At 31.6% G+C, this 25,043-nt stretch overlaps 1 long non-coding RNA gene across 10 annotated transcripts in view; it reads right to left on the reverse strand.

Annotated features, from left to right (window-relative positions):
• LOC109844822 overlaps positions 386-25,043 on the reverse strand; it is a 34,401-nt gene continuing 9,743 nt past the window's right edge. For 5 of the 10 annotated variants that reach the window (XR_002248141.1, XR_002248139.1, XR_002248143.1 and 2 more), the window contains exons 6-9: positions 24,574-24,985; positions 24,332-24,378; positions 23,713-23,785; positions 631-1,095 (exon numbers count right to left, since the gene is read on the reverse strand). This is a non-coding gene — a long non-coding RNA (uncharacterized LOC109844822). Of the gene's footprint in view, positions 422-630; positions 1,096-1,192; positions 1,416-2,878; positions 3,046-23,712; positions 23,786-24,331; positions 24,379-24,573; positions 24,986-25,043 lie in introns of those variants that run through there. The other 5 variants (XR_002248132.1, XR_002248137.1, XR_002248142.1 and 2 more) reach the window with 5 other exon arrangements.

The raw sequence follows: 25,043 nt of genomic DNA on the forward strand, positions 1-25,043 counted from the left end.
GCGAATAGTATAAAAAAATAAAATCTAACTATAAAATAAATTGTAAAAACTAAATTATAAAATAAATTGAATGAATTAAATGCGAGAAAATAAATCTACTTTATAAGCATGAAATAAATCTACTCTATAAGCATGAAATAAAAAAATAAATCTACTTTATAAGCATGAAATAAATCTACTCTATAAGCATGAAATAAATCTAAGGCAAGAGGGTTCTAGCCTCTTGATATAAGCATGAAATAAATCTACTCTATAAGCATGAAATAAATCTAAGGCAAGAGGGTTCTAGCCTCTTGACTATTTAAGCAAGAAAATAAAAAGAAAAAATATTAACAAAGAAAAAATTTACCACCCAAGAGGGTTCTAGCCTCAAGATTAAAGCAAACCTCACTCTTGATCTTCATCTTCATCATATCTTCATCTTCATTATCAAACAAAGAAAAGAAAAGAAAAATATGAAGAGGTGAAAAAAAATTTATTTATTAATTGTAACAAAAAGTTACAAAATTAAAAGGTTCTCAATTAAGAGTAACACTCCTCTCCAAAGGGAGTTACAAAATTTTTCGCACCCTCATCCCCTCACTCTCTACCCCTATTTATAGTAAACAATAATGAATGAGAGCCCTTAGGCCTTTTGCTTGTTTTCTTCATTAATTCAATGGGTTTTTGTTGAAAGAAGAGATCTTGGGCTTTATTCTTCATTAACTTTCAAATTCTTCCCATAATTACTTCTCCAGCGCAGAAATTCAGATTGTGCTTCTTTGTACGAATATTTGTTCATGATATGTTCCGATTTTAGAGATATCATAAATACAAAAGTTATAGATCTCGTTCTCAGCTTTCCAGAGAATGTTTATTCAGCCAGTTCCGAGTTGATACGAGAGAGATATGACCAAAACACCAAACATTATCGAGATGTTCAGATTGCATGATTTGTTTCCTTTTTCACAAAACTTCTTCATTTGTTCCTTAATGGTATATTTATTTTTCTTGAGCTTTTGGGCTTGGTCTTTTAGGCTTGTTGCTTGTATTCTTCATTAAATTTTTAGGGCTTTTGTTGAGAGAAGTGATCTTGGATTTTTATTCTTCATTAACCTGCAATTAAAAGAAAAAATAATTATTAGTGATATATTTATTCATTAAAAATAGATAATAAGGATATAAAATTGTAATAAAAATATGATTATCAGTTGCCAAAATTTAAGATTTTATGAGCTATAGCGCATTATTTTTGACTATTTTGAATCATCTCTGCTCCTGTATCCATCATCTTCTACAGGGTCTTCATCATCCATCGTATCTTCAATGTCATTGTCTCCATCAAGATCAATTTACTCTTCAGGTTCTTCTTATGCACGTTGGTCAGTCATGGTTATGTATTATATCACCTTTATCCTATTGCATCTGCTTCGAGCCTTAAAATGAAATCATTAGCGCATAGTTAGAGCCTATTAAACACAACAATTATTTAGGAAAGATGGCACAGACTAAATGGGTATGGGCTGTTGCTAGCATTATCTTAAGCTATCTTTTTAGTGTATGCTCATTTTGGCATTTGTTTAGTCAGGAAGCACATCGATTTTTATTTATTTATTAGCTTCCTCTAATATCCATTAGCAAATATGAGGCTTCCTTTCTAAAATTTTGATTGAGGCTTTTCCACAAACATACCAAGGGCAAAATATATCTACAGAGAGCGACAGCCAAACAACCAAATGAACCCCAAAAAAGAATCAAATTATTTCGTTTTTATTTTAGAAATTAAGCAGTTCCAGTTCAAGGCAACGAAGAAAATATGCCGTCTTTAGAACATCAATCAAATTATTTTGTGGAGGCCAAAATTAAAGATTTCATGATTCGTACAACCCATGATTAGTAGCAATTTTTAGTCATTTCGGATGAATGGAAAATAATTTCATGGAGGAAAAAATTTACGATTTCATAGCTATAGCCCATATTTTTAGGCTTATTTTAGTCGCTTCGACCCATTAGCAAATAATTTCGCAGAGGTAAAAATTCACGTTTCATGAGCTATAACTCATGACTTTAGTCATTTTAATCATTTTAGCCCGTTGCCAAATAAATTTATGGTAATCAAAATTCACAATTTTATGAGTTGTAACCTATGACTTTTGGCTAATTTTAGTTGTTTCGATCCTTTAGCAAATAATTTTGTAGAGATAAAAATTCACGATTTCTGAAGCTATAATCCATAATTTTCAGCCATTTTTAGTTGTTTCGACACGTTGGCATATAATTCTGTGGCAGCCAAACTTTACGATTTCATGAGCTACATCCCATAATTTTTGGATATTTCTAGTCATTTTGACCCGTTGTCAAATTATATCATGCAGGGCAAAATTAAAGATTTCATGAGTTATACCCTATGGTTACTAACTATTTTTTACCATTTCGAACGGTTAAACAATAAAATATTGTAGCATTCCATTCATATTTTAAAAGCTACAACTACTCCCCTTTATATAAAATAACAAGAAATTTATTGTGTAGTCAATGTGGGACTAAATACAATTATCTAATCATAATTATTTTCTTAGTTACAATCCTAATATCTCTCAATCACCAAATCTCTAATTTACACTCCTAATATATTATTCCTAATATAACTATAGTGTAGGCTGTCAAAAAATAATAATAATAATAATGGATAGCTAATTCCCCATCAAGCACCGATGATGGAAGTTACAATCTGACGACTTTCAGAAGGCTACAATTCGAAGACTTTCATGTAGATCGATGAAGGTTACAATCTGACGACCTTCACAACAATTGATGAAAGCTCCAATCAACAACCTTCACAATCAACATCGGGAGTTGTAACCTGACTATATATATATATATCAAAGGGCTAAAAAAAGATTACAAAACGACGATCTTTGCAACGCTCTAATAGAAAGAGACTACAAATAGATGGTCTCTTCAAACCAAGACGTTGAAGTCCTCCTTGCTCACGTTCAGCCGCAAACACAGCTCACGTTCAGCCGCAGACGCAGCCTCCAAAAGCTGCCAACGCAGCTTCATCCGCTACAAACATAAACGCAACCTCATATGTGAGATGATTGATCTTGATGGCTACGACAACATGACTAATATTATATTAGCAACTATTAGAGGTGCTGATAAGCAGTGTAATGATTTTAGAAAAACGGGAAGATCTAGAACCTGCAGTTGATAGAGCGTTATTAGGATGCCTCAATTATCACAAATGGCCTGAATAGAGCCTTCTCGACTGGTCATTGGTGTCATCCATATATAAAGACAGAGAGGGCAAACGTAGCTTCATATCGCTGCAAACGCAGCTCTTCAGCCGCTGCAAACGCAGCTCTTCAGCCGCTGCATACGCAACGTCATATCGCTGTGAACGCGACTCCAGACACTGCATTTAGACGCAGGATCATATCCAGAACGCAAGTCAAGACGTTGACTCGTTCAAACTCAATCCATACGGTTTCGAGAAAATCGCTGTTCACCCACGATCTGGGAGTGGTTTAAATGGGTTGTTATACCCGATTAATAGGGCGACTAAACCCTCATATGGACGCGGATTATGGGGGTAGTTACACCTCTAATTCCCTTATAAATATCAACAAACTCAACAGAGTTAGAGAGGACTTTTTGGGGGCATCAACTTTTGGAGATCGGGTCTTGGGAAATCAGATCCGAGAGAGGAGAGATTCTGAAGGCGATAATCTTCAACAAACTGAAGATTTACAGATATTCAGTACTTGGCTTTTCAACCGAACTATTTTCGGTTCTAACAACTCTTTTTCACCAGAGTTATTACTCGTTCTGAGTTACAAAACTCGTCAAGAGTTCTCAAATCAGTTAGACCACACAGGTCATTCGTTCTAGTGAGTTGAGACAGTCGGTTCGTCAACGAGAAGCAAACTCGACGCAAGCATTCGAGGGAGGCATCTCATCGCTACCATGAAGAACCCAGATTTAAACAAAGGAGAGGATTCAGATTAATCCTCTTCTCTTTTGTAATCAGGAATCCAAATTGTAATCGAGAGTTAAGAGAGTTGTAAACATTCTTTTTCTAAACAGTTAGAGAGAATAAAATCAGAGACAATTCTTTCATTATTTTCTTTTACTTCAAAATTTTCCACAAACATATAGTATTATATATTTCCATAATATATTCCTTAACACTCCCCCTCTAGCTGGAGCATGTATATCATACATGTCTAGCTTGCTACAAACAAGATCCTCTACTTGAAGAGATTTTGCGACATTTCTCATTGTAATTGTTTTCATCTTCTAGTCCTCTACTTGAATGTCTTCCTTCACGAACAACATCAACTAAAATCACCAAACGTGATACCTCGATCTTCTTCACATATTGTCCAAGAAACTACGGGACCCATGAAGCAAATGATCCTCTTCACGGATCAACCAAATAAACGATCTTTTTCACGAATCAACCAAACAAATGATCCTCTGTAAGGATCAATCAAGCGAACAATCCTCTTAACGAATCAACCAAACAAATGATCCTCTTCAGGATCAAACAAATAAATGATCCTTCTTTAGGGATCTGTCAAACAAATGATCCCTCTTTAAGGATCCACCAAAAAGTAAAGCCAAGAAAATAACCTTCATCAAAGCAAACTCTAAATTAAATCGTGATTCAATCAAAATCATTTTTTATAGCTAATGGTGGTCAAGATTTCTAGAATACAAGCGATGGTGATGGTGGCGTCGATAAGTTGTCGATAAGTTGAGTAGGCGATGAACAAAGGAAAATCGAGGCGGCATAGCTAGTGACGAGAACATATATGTCCAGGATGACTACTACTATCAATAATGACAATCATGGTCATTAACAAGGCCATTGAAAGCAGGACGGACAAGAATATGCAACACTGTTCATAGTGAACAGTCTCCGCGGTAATGTTCACGATGGTCAGTCAAAGGAAAGAATGGAGGTTATAAGGCAGAGGGAGGAGTTTGATGGTGAGAGATTGGGGGCTAGGGTTTTGAGAGAATCTAGGATTTTATGGAGGCTAGGGTTTTGTGGCTCTAATACCATATTGAATAATAAAATATCATTGATTTTCATTCATATATCAAAAACTACTACTACTCCCCTTTATATAAAAATATAATATTAACAAGCTTATTGTGTAGTCAATGTGGGACTAAACACAATTATTTTCTTAGTTACATTCCTAAAATCTCTCAGTCATCAAATCTCTAATTTATACTCCTAATATATTATTCCTAAAATAACTATAACAATATAGATTTCCATAATATATTCCTTAAAATGACCCAATGGTAAATAATTTTGCGAATGTAAAAATTTATGATTTTGCGAGCCATAACGAATATTTTTTGGCTTGTTTTAGTCATTTCGACCTATTAGTAAATAAATTTGTGAGGGTTAAAATTCATAATTTCATGAGCGACTACCATTGATTTTTTGCCATTTTCAGCTTTTTCGAACTATTAGCAAATAATTGCACAAAGATCAGATTTTAACATTTCTAAGTTACAATCCATGATTTTTGACCATTTTTAGTAATTTCTATCCCTGACATATGATTTCACAGTGGCCAAAATTCACGATTTTATGAGGTATAACATATATTTTTTCCAACTTTTAATCATTTTAACCAATTGGCAAAAAGATTTATAGAGGCCAAAAGTCATAATTTAATGAGCAATAACCATGATTTTTGGCCATTCTTATCGTTTCAGCCGTCTTCAAATAATTTCGCGGAGTTCTAAATTCACAATTTTATGATCTATAACCCACGAATTTTGGCCAATTTTGACCCTTTTGACCCATTGTCAAATAATTTCACAGAGGCAAAAATTAACGATTTCGTGAGCTATATAACTCATGATTTTTTTTATTTTAAGTTATTTCAACACACTGATAGATAATTTTATGGAGGCCAAAACTCACGATTTCATGAGCATAACCCCTAATTTTGGGCATTTTCTTTAACCAGTTGGCAAATAATTTCACGGTGTCTAAATATCACAATTTTGTCAGCTATAACCTACAATTATTTCACATTTTTAGCCATTTTGACCCCTACGAAAATAATTTTGTAGTGGTCAAAATTTACGACGATCTAATGAGCTATAACCCAACGATTATTAGCAATTTCTATTCATTTTAACCTATTTGTAAATTATATTGCTGAGGCCATAATTAAAATTTTCATGATCTTTAACTCACGATATTAGCATTTTTTAGTCATTTTGAACTAGAGCTAAATAATTTTCACTAACGAAAAAATTTAGGATTTCGTGAGCTATAACCAAAAAATTTTAGCATTTTTTTGACTATCGGCAAATAATTTTACAAAGGCTAAATTCACAATTTCATAAATTAATACAAACTATTTTTGGTCATTTTTAGTTGTTACAACCCATTGGCAAATAATTTTGCAAAGGAGATAATTCACGATTTCATGAGTTACAACTAATTATTATTCGTAATTTTTTATCATTTTGCATCTATAGTAAAATTATTTTTTGGTGGTCAAAATTAAATATTTCATGAGCTATAATCCATGATTATTGGCAATTTTTATTCATTTCAAACCAATGGGAAATAATTTTGTGGAGGCAGAAAATTACGATTTCGCGAGTTAATAACCCATAATTTTTTACCTTTTTTTACTCATTTTGTGATCTATAATCCATAGTTTTTAGCCATTTTTAGCTATTTCGACCTATTGGCAAATAATTCCAAGGAGGTCAATATTCATAATTTCATAAGTTATAACTCATGATTTTTTTTTTTCCATATTTAGTTATTTCAACATGTTAGCAAATAATTTCAACGAGGCCAATATTCATAATTTTGTGAGTTATAACCCTTGATTTTTTGTCATTTTTAGTTGTTCTGACTCTCAGCAAAAAAATTTTGTGATGACCTAAATTCACGATTTCATGAGCTATAACCACAACTATTGACCATATTTATACATTTTGATCCATTGTCAAATTATTTCACAAAGGCCAAAATTAAAAATTTCAAGATTTGTAACCCATAATTTTTTGTCATATCTAGTGATTTCAAATCATTAGCAAATAAATTCTCAGAGCCCAAAATTCATAATTTCATAAACTATAAAGCACAATTATTAGTTATTTTTAGTTGTATTGACCTTTTTTTAGTCTCTTTGATCCCTTGTAAACTTAAATGTTTTATGAGCTATAACCCATGATTTTTTGCCCATTTCGACACATCGACAAGTATTTTTATGAAGGCCAAAATTCAAGCTTTCATGAGCTACAACTCATGACTATTGGCCATTTTTAGTCCTTTTGAACTAATGGTAAATAATTTTCTGGATTCAAAATTCATGATTTTATGAGATATCATATAACCATAATTCTCGACCAGTTTTAGCTGTTTTGACCCATTGGTAAATAATTCCACAGAGGCCAAAATTCACGATTTCAAGAGCTTTAATCCACGATTTCTGGAAATTTTCAGTCATTTCGAACCAATGATAAACAAATTTGTGGACGCAAAATTTTATGATTTCAAGAGCTATAACATATAATTTTTGGGATTTTTCAAGTGTTTCCACCCATTGGCAAAAAATTTATCAGAGACCAAATTTCTCAGATACAGAAACTAAAACCAGTAATTTTTGCCACTTTTAATGATATAATTTGCTGAAGGTCAAATTTCACGATTTCATTAAATATAATCCATGATTTTTGGTCATTTTTAGTCGTTTCTACTCTTAGCAAATAACTTCACGGTATCCAAATTTCATAATTTCTTGAACAACCCATGATTTTGCCTATTTTAGTTGTTTTGACCCGCTGGGAAATAATCCCACGCATTCTAGAAAGTCACAAATTTAATGAGCGATAATTCATGATTTTTTTAGCTATAACCCATGTTTTTTTACCATTTTTAGTCATTTCACCCGTTGACAAGTATACTCGCAGAGACTAAAATTTAAGATTTCATGAGGTACATAACGCATTAATATTGGCCATTTTAAACTGTTTCATCTCGTTAGCAAATAATTGCAAAGAGGTTAAAATTTATTATTTCACGAGCTAGAACCCACGATTATTAGCCATTTTTAGCTGTTTCGACCTATTGGCAAATATTTTCATAGAGACCAAAATTCATGTTTTCATGTACTATAACGCATGATTATTTGCCATTTTCAGTCATTTTGACTCACTATCAATTTATTTCACGAATGCCAAAATTAAAGATTTCATGAGCTATAATATAGGATTTGGCATTTTTTTACTCATTTACAACCAATGGTAAATAATTTTACGGGGGTAAAAATTTACAATTTTATGAGCTATAACCCATAATTTTTAGCATTTTTAATCGTTTTGATCTATTGACAAATAATTTTACAGAGGCCAAATTTATAAAATCGTGAGTTATGACCCATGATTTTTTTGCCATTTATAGTCATTTGACCCTAAGCAAATCATCTTGCATTAGCAAAAATTCACAATTTTATGAGCTATAGCCAATAATTATTGGCTATTTTTAGTCATTTTGACCCGTTGTCAAATTATTTCATAGAGGACAAAATCAAAGATTTTTTGAGCTATAATCCATGATTATTGGGAATTTTTAGTCATTTCGATCCAATGGTAACTAATTTTGTGGACACAAAACTTTATGATTTCATGAATTATAACTCATATTTTTTTACCATTTATTATCATTTTGACCTGTTGTTAAATTATTTTACGACAAGAAAAATTAAAATTTTCTTGAGCTATATCTTACAATTTTCAGGAATTTTTAGTCATTTCGATCTAATGGTAAATAATTGTCGAGGCAAAAATTTACGATTTCGTGAGCTACCCATAAATTTTAGTCTTTTTTAGCACGTTTCGACTTGTTGGCAAATAATTTTACGGAGGCCAAAATTCACGATTTCATGAACTATAGCCCCATGATTTGTTCCATTTCTTGCTATTTCAACTCGTGGGCAAATAATTCCATAAAGATCAAAATTCACAATTTAGTGGACTACAATCCACGATGTTGTACCATTTCTCATCGTTCTGACCCTCGGTAAATACTTTTGGGAGGAGAAAATTCATGATTTTAGGAACTATAACCCACGATTTTTTTGTGTACTTTTGTTGTTTCAACCTATTAGCAAATAGATTAACAACGGCTAAAATTCAGATTATATAAGCTATAACTTCATGATCTTTAGTAATTTTTTGTCATTTCGACCGGTTGACAAATAATTTCATGGAGGTCAAAGTTCACGATTTCATTTGCTATAACCCACGATTTTTTGCTGATTTTAGTCCTTTTAACCTTTTGGCAAATAATATTACAGTGGCTAAAATTCATGATTTTATGAGCTATAACCCATAATTTTTTGTTATTTTTAGTCGTTTCAACCCATCGATAAATAATCACGGTCTCATTAGTTATAACTTATAACTCATGGATTTTGATCACTTTCAGTTGTTTTGATCCGTTGGTAATTAATTTCGTGTAGGATAAATTCACGACTTTGTGTTCTCTAAACCACCATTTTTTGCCCTTTTTAGGGATTTCGATCCGTTATCAAATTTTTCTTGGAGACTAAGATTCAAGATTTGTAAATTATAACCTATGATTATTGACCATTTTTAGGCATTTTGAACTAACGTTAAATAATTTTGCAGAGCCTAAAATTTATAATTTCATGAGTCATAATCTATGATTATTTGCCAATTTTACATCTTTTGACCTGTTGCCACATAAATCATGAAGGCTAAAATTTATAATTTTGTGAGCTATAATTCATGATTTTTAGTACTTAGTCCTTTTGACCATTAGCAAATAATTAAACAACAGACAAAATTCACGATTTCACGAGTTAAACCCATGATCGTTGGATATTTTGAGTCATTTTGACATGTCATCAATTTATTTCGCGGATATCAAAATTAAAGATTTTATGAGCTATAAACCACGATTTGGCAATTTTTAGTAGTTTTGAAACAATGGTAAATAATTTTATAGGGGCAACTTTTTAAGATTATGTGCGCTATAACCTATAATTTTTGGCATTTCTTGTCGTTGCGGCCTATTGTTAAATAATTTTACAGCGGTCAAAATTGACAATATTATGAGCCATTTTTAATCGTTTAAATTATTAGTAAATAATTTTGCGGTAGCCAAAATTAACGATTTCATGAGCTATAACTAATCATTGGTCATTTTTAGTCGTTTTGACCCGTTTTCAAATTATTTCACATAGACCATTTTTAGTCGTTTTAACCCACGATTATTAGTAATTTCCTGTCATTTCAATCCAATGATAAATAATTTTTTTCGAGGTAAAAAGTTACAATTTTGTGAGATATAAGGCATAACTTTTAGCTTTTTTACTTGTTTCGACAAGTTGGCAAATAATTTCGCAGATGCTAAAATTCATAATTTCATGAGCTATAATCCATGATTATTGGTCATTTTCAAGTGTTTCAAACTAATGATAATTACTTTTGAGAAGTTAAAAAATTATGATTTCATGAGCTATAACCTAAGATTAAGATTGTTGGCCATTTTTAACAACTTTGACCCATCAACAAATAATTACACAATGCCAAAAATCACGATTTCGTGAGCTATAACTCATCATTTTTTGCTATTTACAGTTATTTTGATCCTTAGGAAGTAATTTTACGGTAGCCAAATTTCACAAATTCATAAGCTATAACCCACGATTATTAGCCATTTCTTGCCATTTTTACATGTTGTCGGTTTATTTTACTAAGGCCAAAATTAAAAACTTCATGAGTTATAACCAATGATTTGGCAATTTTACATTTTTAATCATTGGTAAATAATTTTTCGGGGATAAAAATTCACGATTTCATGAGCTATAATGCATAATGTTTGGCATTTTTAGTCGTATCAAGCTATTGGCAACTAATTTTATAGAGGCCAAAATCCATGCTATCTTGAGCAATAACTCATGATTTTTTGTCATTTTTAGTCATTTTAATCATTGGTAAATAATTTCACGGTAGCCAAATTTCACAAATTCTTGAGCCATAACAAATGATCATTGGCCATTTCTAGTCATCGTAACCCGCCATCAAATTATTTCACGCAAGGTAAAATTAAAGATTTAATAAGTTATAACTCATGCTTATTGGCAATTTTTAATAATTTCAATCCAACAAAAAAATAATTTTGTGAGGGCAAAAATTTACGATTTCGTGAGCGTTAACCCTTAGTTTTTCATCTTTTTTTCTCGTTTCGACCCGTTAGCAAATAATATTGTGGATGCCAAAATTTACGATTTCATGAGCTATAACTCATACTTTCGACCATTTTTAGTCTTTTCAATCCTTGGCAAATAATTTTATGGTAGCCAAAATTCAGGTCTTTGAGCTATAACTAATGACTATTGGCCCTTTTTAGTCATTTGGACCTGTTGTCAAATTATTTTATGAAGGGCAAAATTAAAGATTTCATGCGCTATAACCCACGATTATTGAAAATTTTTAGACATTTTGATCCAATGGTAATATAATTTTGCGGAGGCAAAAGACTATGATTTGGTGAGTTATAACCCATAATTTTTGATAATTTTTACTCGTTTCGACCTGTGAGCAAATATGTCACAGAGGACGAAATTCACAATTTCATGAGCCATAACTCATGATTTTTTGGCGATTATTGTTGTTTTGATCCATTGGCAAATAGTTCCACAGAGGTTAAATTTCATAATTTCTTGAGCTATAACTCATGATTTTTTATCATTTTTAGTCATTTTGACCCTCGACAAATAATTTTGCGGAGGAGAAAAATTCACGATTTTATGATAACCCACATCTTATTACAATATTTAGTCATTTCGACCCGTTAACAAATGATTTTGTGAAAGCCAAAGTTCACCACTTCATGAGCTAACCCACAATTTTTGGCCAATTTTAGTCCTTTTGACCCGTTGCTAAATAATTTTGCGATGGTAAAAGCTCACGATTTTGTAAGCCATAACCCACGATTTTTGGCTAATTTTAGCCATTTCAACTCATTGACAAATAATTTCAGAGAAACCAAAATTCATGATTTCATTAGTTATAACCCATTAGTTTTGACTGTTTTAGCTGTTTCGCCCCCTTAGCAATTAATTCTATGTAGGATTAATTCATGATTTTGTGATTTATATATTTAAGGTGTTAGTCACATAGAACTAGAAAATGAGATATTTTTTATAATGTTAGTCAAGTAGAACTTTTGTAGAACTAGAACTGTATTATTTTTTTGGTGCGTTAGTCAAGTAGAATTCTAGTAGAATTAGAATTGGGATAATTTGTCATAATTATCCCACAAATTATACTATCTATATATATAACCATAAGTTTTCCTCTCTCAAATTATCCCACACATTGGAAAGAATACAATTGGGGAAAAAATGAAACGCCGCCTCCCTCCCTCCCTCTTGGTTAGTTTCTCCACCTAGAAAATTTCTGCCATGAAGTCAATCATCTGTTCATTTTTCTGTCTTTACTTTGTTTTTGTGATGATTAGATCTTTTATTATTATCTTCAAGATGTATTACTTTATTGATAGCTTTTTGACATTAAATTACTTTATTATTATTTGTTTGATATTAAATCGGCTCAGTAAATTGATTGGGATATTTATAGTTCATCTGTCGATCATCTGTTTAGCGGCCATAGATGATTCCTGTGTACATTTCATTTATTTACTGATTTGGTTTCAGCGATCATGATGAGATTGGTCCAAAGGGTTAATGGCTAAAAATGCTTTTTTTTTTCTTTATGATGTTATGAGATTTGAACTTCGACATTTATGATCCTCCACTAGAAGCTCCACGAAATGTTGCTGATGCAGACGATGACTCCGATAAAGAAGAGTTACAGACTCAACGAGCAGCTGTAGGAGCTTGGAGAAATTCTATGGCAGATGTCATGTGGGATGATAGAAGCCATGTGGGATGATGGAAGTCGAGTCACTCTAGGGATTTAGATTTTTATTTATTTATAAATTATTTTATTATTTAAGATGAATAGTGATACTTTATTGCATTATATTTTATAATTATTACTAGAATTTGCTTATCAATATTATATTATTTTTAATATACAATTATTAACAATAGTAATTTATACTCACCATTACCCTCATCAAATTATCCTACCAAATTATGCAACTTCATAATATTATCCATCATCATCCCATCAAATTATCCTACCAAATTATCCCACTTTAAGAATTACCCATCATTGTTCCACTAAATTATCTCAGTATCAAAAAATTATCCCACTTTACCAATTATCCCAGTTCTACTTAAAAAGTTCTAGGTGACTAACCCCCTCTAAGATTTTTTTGTCATTTTTAGTTGTTTTGACCCACTATCAAATTACTTATTGGGAACTAAAATTAGAGATTTTATAAGCTATAATCCCATGATTTTTTGTCATTTTTAATCATTTCATCCATTAATAATTATTTTTGCGGAGGCCAAAATTTAAGATTTCATTACCTATAACCTCATGATTATTGGTCATTTTTAGGTGTTTCGAATTAATGACAAATAATCTTGCGAAGCCTAAAATTCATGATTTCATAAGCTATAATCACAATTGTTAGCCATTATTAGGAGTTTCGAAACGTTGGCCAATAATTTCGCAGAGGCTACAATTCACTATTTTGTTTTAACTAATGGTTTTTTATCATTTTTAATCGTTTTGACAATTAGCAAATAATTTCGCAGTAGCCAAAATTTATGATTTCATAAGCCATAACACACGATTGTTCATCATTTTTAACCATTTTGACCCGTTATCAATTTATTTCGCAGTGACCAAAATTCACGATTTCTTGAGCTATAATTCATGATTTTCGTCTATTTTTACTCGTTTCAACCAATTGATAAATAACGTCAAAGCCAAAATTCACGATTTCATTAGTTATAACCCATAAATTTTGCAATTTTCAGTTGTTTAAACCCATTTGCGATTGATTCTGTGTAAGATAAATTCACAATTTCGTGACCTATAACTCATAATTTTGTCATTTTTAGTCATTTCAATCCGTTGTCAAAATATTTCGTGGGAGCCAAAATTAGATATTTGTGAGCTATAAGCAATGATTTTTTGCTATTTTTAGTCATTTCACCCATTGACAAGTATTTTTGCGGTGAATAATATAAGATCTCATGAGGTATATAACCTACGATTCTTGGTCGTTTTTAGGCGTTTCGAACTAATAGTAAATAATCTTGCCGAGTCCAAAATTCATGATTTAATGAGCAATAACTCACGATTGTTGACCAATTTTTGTTGTTTCGACCAGTTGGCAAATAATTCTGTGAATGCCAAAATTTATGATTTCGCAAGTTATAAGCCATTACTATTTGGCTATTTTTTTGTCATTTTGACCACTGTTTTAACAAACTTCTGTCTAGTCCGTTTAGGCGTTCGCCTAGGCCTAGGCGGTACCTAGGCCGCCTAACTAACGCCTAGCGTCTAGGCGGTATTTAGGTTGCTCACCTAGATTTTACGAGCGTTTAGGGGAGCATTGCTTGCTTACGTGGATTGCATCCTGTAGGCCTTAGTTGTGATTTTATGTGTTATAACCTACACGTCCTCCAAACTCCATTAACCTCCAAATATGAACACCTCTACTACCTCCTCCAACCTTCAACAAAACCTCATCGACCACCACTTAAATGAAGAAAGAAATCCGCCTAGACACCAGTCCGGCATTTAAGCTTTCTGTAACATTGACATTCACTATCAATTATTATAATTAAAAATAAAAAAAACATCTTACGCTCTAGCCTTGTTAATTATTATTTTGGCTATTTAGTATTTAAATATGCATGATTTGTTGTGGAACTAAAATTGCTATCTTTTTTTGAAAATTTATATGAATTTAATACATATTGTAATTTGAGTTGAGATGAACTTATAATTTGAGTTGAGAAGTATAAATATACAAAGAGCTATTGTAATTGGTAAACCAAGCAATTTAGTTAATAATGTTGATATTTTAGTATTTATGCATCTTTGATTGAGTATATATATATATATTTATCTTCAAGTATAACAATTATTAAAAAAACGCCCAGAAACCGCTTAAACGCCCGCTTAGGCGACTAAGCGCTAGGCGTCAAGTCCGACGCCTAGAAACGTCTAGCGTTTAATGTAACATTGATTTTGACCATTAGCGAATATTTTCGCGGTAGTCAAAGAGTCAAGATTTAATGAGCTATAACCCACGATTGTTGGTCATTTTTAGTCATTTTCACTCGTGGTCAATTTATTTCGCGAAGGCCAAAATTAAAATTTCACGAACCATAACCCACAATTTAGCAAGTTTTAGTCATTTCGAACCAATGATAAATAATTTTACAATGAAAAAATTTACGATTTCATCAGCTATAACCCTTATTTTTTGCTTTTTTACTCATTTCGACTAATTGACAAAAAATTTCACGGAAGTTAAAATTCACAGTTTAACGAGCTATAACGCATGATTTTTAACCATTTTTAGCTATTTTGACCATTTGACAAATAATTCAATCAAGGCCAAAATTCACAATTTCGTGAGCTATAATCTATAATTATCAACAATCTTAGTTATTTTGACGCTTAGCAAATAATTTTGCGAAGGAGAAAATTCACAATCTTATGAGCTATAACCCATGAATTTTTTTACAATCTTTAATTGTTTTGACAAATTGGTGAATAGATTTATAGTAGCTAAAATTCACGATTTCATGAGCTACAACCCAAAATTTTTGGCCATTGGTAGTCATTTTCACCCATTAGCAAATATATTCAAGGTGACAAAATTCACGATGTCGTGAGCTTATAACCCATGCTTTTTGACTAATATTAGCCCTTTTGATCTGTTACCAAGTAATTTCGCGATGCCAAAATTCACGATTTTATAAGCTATAACCCACAATTTTAAACTAATTTTAGTCCTTTTCACCTGTTATCAAATAATTTTACGGTGCCAAAATTCACAATGTCGTGAGCTATAATCCATAATTTTTTACAAATATTAGCCCTTTTGACCCGCTACCAAATAATTTCGCGATGCCAAAATTCAAGATTTCGTGATTTATAACCCACAATTTTTAGCTATTTTTTATCGTTTCAATCAACAAATAATTTTACGGAGATCAAAATTCATGATTTTATGAGTTATGACCAATGAATTTTGGCCTATTTAGTTATTTCGACCCGTTGGTAATTAATTTTGTGCAAGATAAATTCACGATTTTGAGACCACCTACGATTTTTTATTATTGTTGATCGTTTGGTTATTTTTATTGATTACGGTCCTTAGTAAATAATTCCACAGTAAACAAAATCCACTATTTCAAGAGTTATAACCAATAATTAAAGGCCATTTTTAGTCATTTTATTTTGTTGTCAGATTATTTCACGTATGGCAAAATTAAAGATTTCATAAGCTATAACCCACGATAATGGATAATTTTAGTCGAACCAATGCTAAAAAAATTGAGGTAAAAATTTACAATTTCATGGGGGCCATAACACATTATTTTTGGCTTTTTTTAGTCGTTTTGACTGGTGTAAATTATAACGCGAAGGACAAAATTCACAATTTTATGAACTATAACCTATAATTTTTGGCTACTTTTAGCTATTTCAACACATTGGCAAATAATTTTCTTGATGCCAAAATTCATGATTTCATGAGCTATAACTCAGAGTTTTGTCATTTTTAGTCATTTCTACCAATGATCTCATGAGGTATAACCAATGATTGTTTGCCATTTTTGTCATTTGGACCCATTATCAAAAATAACTTCATGGAGGCCAAACTTAAAGATTTCATGAGGTAACCCATGATTATTGGCATTTTTTAATTGTTTTGAACCGAAGGTAGATAATTTTGTGGAGGCAAAAACTTACGATTTCGTAAACTATAACCCATGTTTTGCCTATTTTAGTCATTTCGACCATTGGCAAATAGTTACATGGATGTCATAGTTCATGATTTCATGGGCTATAACTCACTATTTTTAGCCATTTTGACCCGTTGTCAAATAAATTCTCGGTGGTCAAAAATTACTATCTATAAGCTACAACCCATGAATGTTTAACTAATTTTAGCTATTTCGACTCATTAGTAAGACATTCCATTGAGACCAAAATTCACGATTTTATAAGCTATAATCCATTATTTTCATCCATTTTTAGTTGTTTCAACCTGTTGGCAAATGCGCGGGAGCCAAAATTCATGATTTTGTGTGCTACAACCTCCATGATTTTTGGAGATTTTTAATTGCGTCAACCATTGTCAAATAATTTCGAATGATATTAAAATTAAACATCTATGAGGCTATAACCCGTGATTTTTGGACATTTTTTATCGTTTCGAATTAATAGTAAATATTTTTACAGGGTCCAAAATTTATGATCTCAAAAACTATTTTACTCACGATCATAGGCATTTTTAGCTGATTCAATCCGTTGGTAAATAATTCTGTAGAGATCAAATTTACAATTTCGTGAGCTAACCCACTACTATTGGTCAAACTTAGTCATTTTGATCCGTTGTTAACTTATTTCGTAGATGAAAAAATTAATGATTTTATGAGCTATAACCCACAATTGATGCAAATGAAGACTCTCAAAAAGAGAGGAAAATGGAGTATGAGCTCAACTATTAGAAAGAGTGGTGAATAAAAGGCTTTAGTCATTTCGAAATCACTGACAAGTAATTTCGAGGAGACAAAAAATCAAGATTTCATGAACTATAACCCAGATTATTGCGCCATTTTAAGTCATTTTTTGAATTTGCGATAAATAATTTCGCGATGTTAAAAATTTGTGATTTCATGAACTATAACCTAAGATTATTAGACGTTTATAGTCATTTGAACCATTAGCAAGTAATTTCATTGGGTCAAAAGTTCAAGATTTCATGAGCTATAACCCTTAATGATTTTTGGCTATTTTTAGCTGCTCCAACCTATTGACAATAATTCTGTTGAGGTAAAATTTCACGATTTTGTGATCTTTAACCCATAATTTTTTGTCATTATTAGTCTTTTACATCTGTCAGTCACAGAGACCAAAATTATAAATTTTATGAGTTATAATCTATAATTTTTTATTATTTTTAGTTGTTTCGACCCGTTAACAAGTAATTTCGCAGATGCCAAAATTCTAGATTTTATGATCTATATAACCCACGATTAATGGTCATTTTTAGTCGTTTCGAACTGATTTTAAATAATTCTGTGAATGCCAAAATTTACAATTTCATGAGTTAAAACCTACGTTTTTTTTCCTTAATTAGACCTTTTGACCCCTGGCAAATAATTTCGTGATAGGCAAAATTCACGATTTTACAAGCTATAGCCTACAATTATTGGTCATTTTAAGTCATTTTGAGCGGTTGCCAATTAATTCATGGAAACCAAATAAATATTTTGATCTATAACCTATGATTATTAGTAATTTTTAGTCATTTCGAACCAAAAGTAAATAATTTTATGGAAGCAAAATTTTATCATTTCATGAACTATAACCTATAATTTGACATTTTTTAGTCGTTCGACCTATTGGCAAATAATTCCATAGAATCTAAAATTCATGATTTCATGGGTTAAACCTATTCTTTTTTAGTCATTTTTAGTTGTTTCGACCCTTGGCAAATAATTTCGTAGTAGCTAAAATTAATGATTTCACGAGCTATAACCAATGATTATTAATTATTTTGACCTATTGTCAAATTATTTTATGAAGTAAGATTTCATGAGCTAAAACCCACGATTATTAGCAATTTTTTATCATTTCGAACCAATGGTACATTGTTATTGTTTTGCAGAGGCAAAAAACTTCACGATTTTGTGAGCTATCCATATTTTTTGGCCATTTTCAGTCATTTCGACCTGTTGTCAAATAGTTTTACGGATGTAAAAATTCACAATTTCATGAGCTATAACTCCTGATTTTTAGTTATATTTAGATGTTTTGACCCATTGGTAAATAATTTCATGGAGGCCAAAATTCACTATTTTATAATCCACGATTTTTTTACCATTTTTAGTCTTTTTGACCTTTGGCAAATAATTTCGCTGTGGGCAAAATTCACGAATTCATTAGCTATATAATCCACACTTATTTGTGATATTTAGTCATTTTGCTTTAATGTCAAATTATTTCGTAGAAGCCAAAATTAAAGATCTCATGAGCTAACCCACGATTTTTGGCCATTTGTAATCATTTCCACTCATTGTCAAATTATTTTTACGGGGGCTAAAATTAAAGATTTAATGAGATATAACTCATAAATTTTTGCCATTTTTAGACATTTCCAACTGTTGACAAGAAATTTCATGGAGGCCAAATTTTAAGATTTTATGAGCTATAACCCACGATTATTAGCCATTTTTAGCTATCTCGAAAAAACGGTAAATAATTTTACAAAGTCTAAAATTAACGATTTCATGATCTAACCTACGATTATTGGACATTTTTAGCTGTTTCAACGCATTGGCAAATAATTCTGCGAATGCCAAAATTCACGATTTTGTAAGTTAACCCATGATTTTTGGCCATTTTAGATGTTTTGAACCATATCAAATAATTTCGCGGTAGCCAAAAATCACGATTTCGCAAGTTTTAACCTACTATTATTGGCTATTTTAAGTGATTTTCACCTATTATAAATTAATTCGCAAAGGCCAAAATTATAGATTTCATAAGCTATAGCTCACGATTATTATCAATTTTTAGTCATTTCGAACAAATGGTAAATAATTTTGCGAAAGCAAAATTTTACAGTTTCTTAAGCTATAACCCACAATTCTTAGCATTTTTTTACCATTCCGACGTATTGGCAAATAATTTTACAAGGACTAAAATTCACAATTTCATGAGCTACCCATAATTTTTAGGCATTTTTAGTTATTTTGACCATTGGCAAATAATTTAGTGGTAGCCAAAATTCATGATTTCATAAACTATAAACCAGTGATTATTAGCCATCTTTAGTCATTTTGACTTGTCAAATTATTTCACAAAGTAAGATTTCATGAGCTATAATATATGACTATTGGCACTTTTTGTCGTCTCAAACTGATGGTAAACAATTTTGCGGAGGTAAAAATTTACGATTTCGTGAGCTACCCATAATTTTTGGCTTTTTTAGTCGCTTTATATCGCTAGCAAATAATTTTGCGAAGGCCAAAATTCACGATTTCATAACTTATAACTCATGATTGTTGACTACTTTCAGCTATTTTGACCCGTTGGCAACTAATTCCACATAGGCCAAATTCACAATTTCGTGAGCAATAAACCATAATTTTTTATCATTTTTAATTATTTTGGACAATGACAAATAATCTCACGATGGCTAAAATTCATGATTTCATAAGGTAGCCTACAATTATTAGCCATATTTGATCATTCTGGCCTGTTGTGAAATTATTTCATGAAAGCCAAAATTAAAGATTTCATGAGCTATAACCCATAATTTTTGGCCATATTTCGACCCGTTGACAAGTAATTTCGCGAAGGCTAAAATTCAAGATTTCCTGTGTTAAAGCCCACAATTATCACAATTATTGAACATTTTTAGTCATTTTGAACTTGTGGATAATTTTGGGAAGTCCAAAATTCATAATTTAATGAGCTATAATCCACAATTATCGGACATTTTCAATCGTTTCGAACCATTCGCAAGTAATTTAATCGAGTCTAAAATTCAAGATGTCATAAGCGATAACGCATGATTTTTGGCTATTTTTTTGTGATTTTAACCTATTGGCAAATAATTTCGTTGAGGCAAAAACTCACGATTTCATAGGCTAGAACCTACGATTTCCGTTAATATTCATTTATTTCGATCCAATGATAATTAATAATGAATATTTCAAAGTCCACCATTTTCTTAGGCTATTATTCCCTTTGATTTCCAAACTTAGCAAATTGCATGGGTTATAACACGATCTCAGTCAAGTATTGTTTGTTTCCACCCAATGGCATTTTTCCAAAAATATGATTAACATGACCAATATATCCAATGATTTTTGCCAATTTTCCTTTTTGTCCCAATGACTTTTTTGTCTATTTTTGTCAGCTTCCACCAATGACAATTAAAACTATTTTCATGTAAAAAATTCATTTTTCACGGGTTATATAAACCCATGATTTATCATTTTTATTTTGACCAAATGGCAAATAAGTAGGTCTATTAAAAAGTTCGTAATTTTCATGGACTATGATGGTCCTAACCATTTTTGTTGATTTTAATCCAATGGCAATAGATCGCACGAACTTCAACAGTCGTAATTTTTTTAGGTTATAACTCATGATTTTTGTCCATTGACTATATTTGACTCAATGACAATTAATTGTGACTACTTCAAAATTTATAATTTTAACGGGTTATAACCGACGATTTGATAGCTTTTGTTCGTTTCGTCCCAATAACAAATAATTATACATAATTCAAAATTAGTGATTTCAAAAAAACCGATGAATTTTGACAATTTTTGTTTGTTTCAACTAAAGGCAATTGATTTATACGACACTTTAAAGTTCTTGATTTACATAGGCTATTTCCACGAATTTCAAAATTCTTGAATTTTACGGGCTATATAACTCATATTTTTGGTCAGTTTTTTTTATTTTGGCCCAATGGAAAATAAATCAGTATACCTTAAAATACACTATATTCATGTTTATTTCAACAGAAGCATCACCCATGAAAATTTGCATGCAGCTGCATTATCCCATGGTCAAACAGGTGTCCTGACTAATGATAGGTGATCAGAATAAAAACTTTAATTTTAATTCTAGAACAAGAATACAGTGAATCAAACAAACAACGTTAACTCAAGGCTGAATGGAAGCAACAGGTCTTGAAAAGCCAGAACGAGAAGATTTCAAACATGGAAGAACTTAATCTACTTGAATTGAAAGTGAGTTGGCTACCATCTTTCTCTTTGAATGCAAAATGAAGGTCTGTAAATTGGAAGCAATCATTGGATTTGTTTTTCAAGGGTAACAATTTGTAACTATTTTGAGAGCCTCTGGTTTAATCTATATAAAAGGAATTAGGCATAAGTGTGTAAAATGTGAACTACGAAACTAAAAATGTTATAATTGAAGTGGGTTTCTAAGTACAGTCAACAATTTTTTCAGATGTTTCAGTGAATTATTTTTGCCTAGTTACCCTGACTTACTGAAACCTACATACCGGATCTTAAGCTTTAAAAACTGTGGCCTTTTCATATTGAGAAAAAATGTTAAGTTCATGATGCATGGATACTGAGTGAAGGATGCATATGTACCGGATTCTCTATTAATATGTGCTCAGATCTGAATATTTCCTCTAAAGTAATAAACTATTGATATGTGCTCAGATCTGAAAATTTCCTATTTATTTCTCTTTAACATTAAGAATCAGAGAGAATGAACTATTAATTTGTTCATTTTCTATTTATTTCTCTTTAACATTGAGAACAAATCTTTGAAAAGACACATTAATAAAGATATTATTATACTTAGTTGATGATTTATGGTAGTGAATTTTAATATTTGATAATATTTTTTGGGACAGGTCAGTTTCATATTTTATAATTTTTCTACCCAAGTAGGATTCAAACCTACGACCAGTCAGTTAACATCTGACTGCTCTACCACTGAGCTACTGAGGAACAACAGGAGATTCGACCTCATAAAGTTCAACTTCCGTTCTCAACCCATGGGTCTTAGAATCAGTGATAAGGAACTTATATGGTTTTCAAGTGATGGAGAAGGTCGTTAAGAAGATCTCGGAGTAGGAAATTTCCACTCCTAAATATAATCCAAGACCCCATTTAAGCCTGCAATTGTTCTATTTCTTTGCTCTTATTTCTCTTCTTTTTACTGGCTTTGTTTCTTTCCCCACCTAATGATAAATATACGATATTATAATGTTTGTCTTTGAGACACGATATAGTTAAGAGGATAATTTGTATTATTTTGTATGATGAACTTGAACTAAAATATGCATCAAGAGATAACTCCTTCGTAAAAATTCATGATTGGTTGTCACTCAAGTGACCGACTCGTGAATATATATTATATTGAATGTAGAGTTTTGTTGCTATATTGTTTTATTAGGCCATTATGTGTGAGTTGTTGGAGTAGTATTGTTATATTTGCACCATACAATATTATTAGACATCTATTTTCCAAATGCAACTCATTTGAAGTTCTTCATAGTTGCTAGCTATAGGAATAAGTTTGTATAAAAATAAAATTAAGATCAAACAACATTAATGAATTGTAGAAAAGAGGCGAGGGCCGTGCTTGGCATGGGGTACACACTAGTACTCCATGAAGATAGCATATGTACTTAATTCTCTACTATGTAGAAACCTTTAGCCGATACTTGTTGCTATTATAATTATTCCTTCCTAAAATGTGTAAGTTCGGATTTAATGACAGCAATATGTGTCACAAAGAAGGGAATATTCAATGGCTGAATAGTAGGGTTTGTATTCAAATTGATCGCTAGAAATAATAGGATAGTACAACAACCCTCCGGGCCCAATCCTGTACCCAAACCAGGACTTGAATGGTAGGATTTCATATTGACTAACTGTTATCCACTCATCAAACCATTTACTCCCCAATTACGAAAAAATATGAAAAATGATTAGAGAAATTACACCTGGAGATGTAGCCATGAAATAATACCTGATTAGATGCAAGAGAGCAGTAACCCTTTAGTTGCAATTATCTCTCGTTATGCAAATAATATTAGCCTGTCCTGCAAAAAGGTTGAAGGGTTTTTCAGATGTATAACCTTCAAATCATATCTATATAGAAAAGGATACTTTCCAAAAACAAATTTTCCAATATCTCAATCTGCTCCCTGTTCACATGGACGGTAAGACTCAATAACCAAATCATTTAATATCCACTTACATTTAGGGGCTGTTTGGTTGATGTATTTGACATTGGGGGTTGGGCAGAAAGCCTACCAAAAGTGGTCTTTTAGCAGGCTTTCTGCCCAACCCCCAATGCCAAATACATCAACCAAACAGCCCCTTACTATCGCTATCCACTAGCAGTGTCCTCAAACATAGTTACTATAAAACAAAGAATTCTTAATTCTGTCAAACATAGTAACTCTTAAACAAAGACTTCTTAATTATCGTCAAACCTACAGTCATGAAAAAAAGGAAAACAGAAAAGGTAAAATTCATGCTTAGAAGATAAAGCTCTCTAATAGTTGTAGTGGCAGAATCATGGGGATCTTACTTAGCCATGTAGTTTCAACTATGACATTATAAATTTGAGTGAATCTATCTACCTCTGCTCCCAAACATTCACATTGCCAGCTTCTAAGCACATCCATGCCTACAAGATATCAGACATAGTGAACACTTACCTCAGCCAATTTCCAATGTAACAAGCAAGAAACAAGTAAATAATTGCCATCTTACATTCATGAAAGCAACAGAAACTGAAAAAGTAAAATGCATGCCCAGAAAGATAAAGCTCTCCAAGAAATCAAACTAATTGCAGTGCCAGAAATCAGCTTGGAGATCTTACTTATTCAAACTTCCACGCCTTCAAGTATTTGACACTATAATTTTGTATGTTTAATCTTTCCTCATGTGATCCTAACTATTCCATATTTCCGAAGCATACATTTACCTGCAGATTAAAATGGTTTTAGCCAGTCTCTTGAATATCACTCTATTACTGATATCAGACCAACGAGAACATTAATAAAATATATATATATCAAAAATAAGCAAGAGACTTACCGTCAGACCTTCAAGTGTTAATCGTCTATTCTATGACTGGGTTAAGACAAAAATTCACTCTCCAATGGCAATAAATAAAAATTAGAAGTTTAGAATATGGAGATAAAGGCTGGGAAACCATAGTACATGAACCAAAGATAGAAAGAGAAATTAACATCAGCCAGCTAATTAAAGATTTGGAATGTGGAGGAAACCTGTTGTACGAAAATATATCAGAACCAGAGTATAAAATTATGTCATAGTCATAGAAAT

This window comes from Asparagus officinalis, chromosome 1 (genome assembly GCF_001876935.1).
Source record: "Asparagus officinalis chromosome 1, Aspof.V1, whole genome shotgun sequence".
Classification (NCBI taxonomy): Eukaryota; Viridiplantae; Streptophyta; class Magnoliopsida; order Asparagales; family Asparagaceae; genus Asparagus; species Asparagus officinalis.